The sequence below is a fragment of the Oryctolagus cuniculus genome, chromosome 14, assembly GCF_051225735.1.
Source record: "Oryctolagus cuniculus isolate XC-2025 breed Fujian yellow rabbit chromosome 14, ASM5122573v1, whole genome shotgun sequence".
NCBI classification, from domain to species: Eukaryota; Metazoa; Chordata; class Mammalia; order Lagomorpha; family Leporidae; genus Oryctolagus; species Oryctolagus cuniculus.
The window spans coordinates 48,009,651-48,016,238 of NC_142880.1; the positions used below are offsets into that span (position 1 = coordinate 48,009,651).

The window sequence follows — 6,588 nt, forward strand, 5'->3', positions numbered from 1 at the left end:
TTTTTTTCTTTTGACAGGCAGAGTGGACAATGAGAGAAAGACAGAGAGAAAGGTCTTTGGTTTTCCATTGGTTCACACCCCAGTGGCCTCTGCGGCTGGCGCCTTGCGCACCGTGCTGATCCGAAGCCAGGAGCCAGGTGCTTCTCCTGGTCTCCCATTTGGGTGCAGGGCCCAAGCACTTTGGCCATCCTCCACTGCACTCCTGGGCCACAGCAGAGAGCTGGACAGGAAGAGGAGCAACCGGGACTAGAACCCGGGGTGCCGGCGCAGCAGGCGGAGGATTAGCCTGTTGAGTCATGGCACTGGCCTCTCTCCTCTATTTTTAATGTCTCAATATTTGAATGCTCATATGCTGAATGTCTACATGAAAACACATTTTTTGTAATACAAAAACTACAGCATTTTCAATGAGCAGCATGCTATACTGATGATAATTCCATTTCAATGTATTTTTCATAGGTTCTAGAATTTTATATTTTCAATCAAAATGTCAAATAAGATACTAACCATGATTATCAAGGTAAGACCATTAGTGGCTTTTACTTCTGAAGTAGGTAGGCATACAGGTTAAAATTGATCAGATTTGTGAACTGGAAGACCACGCCTCCACCATGCCACTGTGTGACTTCACGCCCTGCCTGAAACCTTCACCACACCCCCGTGTGTCCTCATCTCCCTACCTGGCCACACCTGGGTGCCCACCAGCCAATCAGGTTAATTAACGCCTCCGCCTCCAGGGCGCATGGCCTTCGGGCCATGTGCTCTAGGCTTCCTGGCCTAGATGCTCTTCCACGTGGCTGGTTCCTGGTGCTCAGTATGAATCCCATCGACTTCCCTCTCTTAAATAAAGCTCTCACTCTCCTATGCATCTTTCTCACTAAATAAAAGCTTAAAACGTACCATGCTGCCTCCTGTATCTGTGCTGATATTTAGAATTCTTCTCTAAATATTAAGCAAGAACCCTCTTGGGCTTATTAATGTTGGGGATTTAGTAATAAGCCCGTGGTGAAATCGTAAGGCACCCCAAATTCCGGTAGCACATGTGGCACCCAGGATAGCATTCCTGGGGAACTTTAAGGGGCCACATTTCAGTGTAAATTTTAGGGGGTCTTGTCCGGTTTCACTTCCAGATCTCCAAACAATATTCTTCCATGTGTTTAATTAGAATAATTAAGCAAATTTCAAAACTAAAATTGTTTCAATTTGCCTTTGGTTTTCTATTTTTCACCTTTAGATTTGATCTAACAGTTTTTGTCTGCAAATATTTGATTTTTGCTCACTTTTTGACATCACTTTTCCCCTTTTTCTTAGGATCTTTTCTGATTTATTTTTAGACTGCTAAGATTTCCCTCTTCTCTATTATTTTCTTCATGAAATGAGGAAATACATTTTCTTTCTTTTGATTCTATGGGTTAAGAAAATACCATCAGTAATATTTTATTAAAACTTTTTGAGTACTATGCTTAGATAATAGAAATGCAATAAACTAGGATAGTATATTCAGAAAAACTGCAAAAAAATCAAGATCTCCCATAGGAAAAAAAGGAAAAATGAAACATAGCAAAACAGGGGCAGGTATTTAGCTCTGTGGTTAAGTCACTGCTGGGGAATAAGAGTGCCTGTTTTGAGTCCCAGCTACTCTTCTTCCATTCCATCTTCGAGGGCATCCTGGAGGGCAGCCAGTTATAAGTCAAGGGCTAGTTTTCCTGCTACACACATGGTAGTGCTGATTGCAGTTCCAGGCTCCTTTCTTCAGCCAGGCCTAGCCAGGCTATTGGAGCCAGCAGAAAGAAGTGTGCTCACTCGTGAGCTCTCTCTCACTCTCTCTCTCTTTATATTTCCTTCTGTCTTTGTCTTTCAAATAAAATGACAATGAACAAATTAAAAATTAAAAAAAAATGAAACAACCCCACAAAAGCACAAAATGAAGAAAAGGAGAAAGATAGGGAGAATCTTAGCCCATTTTATATTTCTCTCTTGCCTCTCCATCTCCATCCCTTAGGTAAGGCAAGATCTCGGCAGGAATTTTCAGGTAAGATTAAACATGTCTCCTACTATTGATAGACCATTGAAGGAATGTCCTCAAATGTATTAGATATGTATGTATATTAATTACAACTAGTCACTCCACTTTCCAAATAAGAAAACAAGTTCAGAAGTGTTGAACAGCTACCTCTAATTCTACGTTGAATGGGAAATCAGATATTCAAAGCAGTTGTCCCTCTTCAGAAAGGCAGAATTTAAAAACTTCAACATCTCAATGGATTCAGAAAAAGTATTTGATAAAAACTTAACAAGTTAGGTACAGAAAGAATATTACACAACAAAGACCATATATGGAAAAACATTATTCTCAAAGGGCTAAAGTTGAAAGCTTTTTTTCCAGGATCTGGAACAAGAGTAGGATGTCTGCTTGCACTTTTCTTATTTAACATAATACTAGAAGCCTTAGCCAGGGCAATTAAGTAAGAGAAAGAAATAAAAGATATCCAAATAGAAAAGGAAAAAGACAAATTATTCCTGTTTTGGGGTGACACAATTTTACGTAGCGTAGATAAAACATAAAAAACACTGATGAAGAAATTCAGCAAAGTTGCAGGAAACAAAATCAATATACAATAAACAATATAGCTTTTATGTACCAATAATGGACTTGGTGAGAATGAAGAAAGCAATGCCATTCACAATAGCCACAACATAAATTTCTTAAGAATAAATTTAATTTCAGCAATATACACAAAATCAAATGAACGTATCAAAGTGATAGCTGTCCTTCCTTTTTTACTGAAATACTATTCACATTAGCCAAGACATGGAATCAACCTACGTGCCCATCAGCATGTGAATGGATAAAGATGTGGTATATATACACAAATGGAATTTTATTCAGTCACAAAAATAAGAAACTCTGGCATTTGAGACAAAATGGATGGCTGTGGTGGATATTATGTTAAGTGAAATAAACTAACAAAAAGGATAAATACATGTTCTTACTCATATGCGAAAGCTAAGAAATTGATTTCAAATAACAGAGTAGAATATTGATGACTAGAGGCTAGAAAAAATAGGGTGGATTAAGTGAGGTTGGATGGAAAAATATAAGTGTTCTAGTTTTCCACAGCACAGTAGGATGACTATAGTTTGTGACAGAAGTATATATTTTATTTAAGAACTAGAAAAGGGGAGTTTGGCAGCTCCATATACACAAAAAAAATGTGAGATAGAAATGCTAAAGATTCTGATTCGATCATTACACAATGTCTGCATGTTTTACATGATCAAAACATCCCCTGTAAGTATGGATAGTTACTTCATGTTAATTAATTGTAAAGTAAAATAAAAACCTTGCTTTCCACTAGGTCAGATAATAAAGCTTCAAACTGTGATTAGCTTTTCTTTTTTCTCTGCAGAACAGACAACATTAGATGGCAAATCTCTCGTCGCTCAGTGAGATCACTAGCTTTCTGAAGAGTTGGAAGTTTGGGAAAATATTGCAACTAAAGGAGAGCAGAGTTATGTGATAGGACATCAAAAAAGATGTAAAAGGCTGCTTGAAACAACTCGTTTCAAAGCATGAGAGGTCTGTGGGACTGTGCTGCTGGCTTGAAGAATTGCTTGAGGAAAAGTGTGGTGATGAAAAACTGTGTTCTCTGCTCCCTTAGTTCTTTCTTCAAGGAAGTCTCAATGAGTTCAAAACTGAAGCAAAGCCATTCTTACCAGAGGTTTCAATCAGGGAGTATGTCACAGGCGCTTGGATGCAGTCCCCTATTCCCACCATCCTTTTATGAGTGACACAGATTCTGAGACGTGGAGGCTGTGCAGTGCTGTATCAAAGGGCTTCAACTGTCAATACACTTGTCAGTGAATGATTCAACCCTATCTGCTATATCGCAACCTCAGAATACTGCAATGAAATATATGATCACACATGAATAAACAATTATTTGCACAGTAGCATGCTATTGTTCCTGTTTATTAGTCATTCTATATAAAACTATCTACTATCTTGATTGTCATTGAGCTATTTATATAACTCAACACACACAGTTCAAGTGTTAGTGTAGCTTAATAAATAATTTTTGGACAGTGCTAACATTAAAGTTATAGACTGCAGGGCAGGAGTCACAAGATTTTGGGGGAAGGGGGTCTGATGTTTAAGTAGAAAATCAATTTTTTTTTGCCTTCCTTTTGTTTTGTCTTATTTTAAATCGTATTGTACTTAAGAAAATGGATCTTTTCCTGCTAAAGGAGGAATTAAACTATTCCAAAATTCAAGAAAGTTCAGAGAGGATGCTAAACAGAAAGAGAGTAAATAGGAGTTCTGGAGGAGAGGCACGGGGAACGGTATATCCACAGTAAAAGCGAACCCTGCATTTTACAGAACATAAGGTTTAAATGCCTATATGTATCTGCTAAGAGTGCTAATAAAAGTGCACTACTCAAGAAGGCACTGAACATTTTCCGTGAATGAGGTATAAAACCCTGACATTTAATGGAAGTGGCCTTTCTGATGGAGATTGCTTTTGGGCAAGAACATTAGAGGGTACACCACAAGCCAAAAGTTATTGGACAAAAGGACCAAAAAAAGAAAACACAGCTCTACTACCATTGTATAAAGTTTATATAATGATTTTATTCAGAGATGGAATTTTACTAAGTCTCTGTACTAGGGGCTTGAAAGTTAAAAATTAAATCTTTCTGTGTTAACTTATATAGGGCTACTTTGTTCTCTGTGTGTTAACCACCTCTATACAATTCTCATTTTTTTAATAAAAAAAAAATTGTATTTACTTAGAAGCATTCAGAATGTCAACAAAACAGCTGCAACTTTTTTTTTTTGCAATTACAGAGTGGTATTCAGGTAATAGAACAACAATTATTTCGCATAAGCTGCATCAGAGACAACTGAAGATGAAAAAACTACCGTCCCCATATATAAATAATTTGTGCTGTGCACCAACAAGAACCTGCTTTAAATTTCCATGCCAATTTACAACCCCCATACTGTACCAGGCAAGGTTAGTGGCTATTGAAAATACCACCAGGACAGGGCTATCTAAAGACACATTCGGTAGTGTGTTAACTATACAAAAAAAGACACTGTACAGTTTAAAAACAAATCTTACACAGCCTTACATTTCAATTTTTTTTCTTTAAAAGGAGTGAGTTGTGTACAGGGGGGTTAAATGCTTTATAGACAAGAAAAAAAACTGCGCTAGAACCAACTTATTCATCATCATCATCTTCTTCTTCATCTTCATCTTCCTCATCTTCCTCTTCCTCCTCTTCCTCCTCATCCTCTTCATCTTCTTCATCCTCCTCCTCTTCCTTCTTTTTCTTGCTCTTTTCAGCCTTGACGACTCCCTTTTTCGCTGCATCAGGTTTTCCTTTAGCTCGGTATGCAGCAATATCCTTCTCGTACTTTTCCTTCAGCTTGGCAGCCTTCTTCTCGTAGGGCTGCTTGTCATCTGCAGCAGTGTTATTCCACATCTCTTCCAGTTTCTTTGCAACATCACCAATGGACAGGCCAGGATGCTCTCCTTTGATTTTGGGGCGATACTCAGAATAGAACAAGAAAAAGGCCGAAGGAGGCCTCTTGGGCGCATTGGGATCCTTGAACTTCTTTTTTGTCTCCCCTTTAGGAGGGATATAGGTTTTCATTTCTCTTTCATAATGAGCCTTGTCCGCCTTTGCCATGTCTTCAAATTTTCCCTTCTCTTTAGCAGACATGGTCTTCCACCTCTCTGAGCACTTCTTAGAAAACTCTGAGAAGTTGACGGAAGCATCTGGGTGCTTCTTCTTATGCTCCTCCCGGCAAGTTTGCACAGAGAATGCATATGATGACATTTTGCCTCTCGGCTTCTTAGGATCTCCTTTGCCCATGTTTAGTTATTTTTCTTTCCTAGATGCCCAAATGGCCACAATGGCTGGAGCTGCGCCCATCGAAGTAAGGAGCTTCTTCCAGGTCTCCCACGTGGGAACAGGGGCCCAAAGGCTTGGGGCCATCTCCTACTGCTTTCCTAGGCCATAGCAGAGAGCTGGATCAGAAGTGGAACAGCCAGGACTCGAACCGGAGCCCAGATGGGATGTCAGCACTGCAGGCTGCGCTTTACCCGCCGCAGCGTCAGCCTCGCCTTTCCTACTTTTAACTTCGCTTTTCAGTGACTTGATATGGCCTATAAAACTTTATACAGGGCACTTCTGGGACGGCTGAGCCACCTGGGCGGTGTCGCCTGCGGGAGGCCATTCCCCAGGCAGCGCGGGGTGTGCTGGTCCTACAGTTCTCATTTTATGCTATTATTTCAGTAGTTGTTGGTTGTCATCATATACACCCGATTCATCTATTCAGTGAATACTCATTGAGCATTTATTGAATATTTACTTGGAAGCCAGAATCATGTTAAATTCTATAGACAGTAATTTATCATTTTAATTAAGATTCTAGTACAAAGAGGAGGGAAAAGGTAATCAGTAAGTGCTTAAGAAAATGTGTCTTGAAAACATTATTTTTGTCATAGTGATTCATTTATTCATAGTATCTGAGAAATCCTGTTTCAGAGTAGTAAAAAGGCTTTCTCTCAATTCAGA

The 6,588-nt window shown here is 39.1% G+C and overlaps 1 pseudogene across 1 annotated transcript; it reads right to left on the bottom strand.

The window, feature by feature from the left end:
- Nucleotides 1–4,787: 4,787 nt before the first annotated feature.
- Nucleotides 4,788–5,892, bottom strand: LOC100338241 (high mobility group protein B1 pseudogene; annotated as a pseudogene). The gene has a single exon (XR_016220658.1). The product of XR_016220658.1 is annotated as a high mobility group protein B1 pseudogene (transcript).
- Nucleotides 5,893–6,588: the final 696 nt, after the last annotated feature.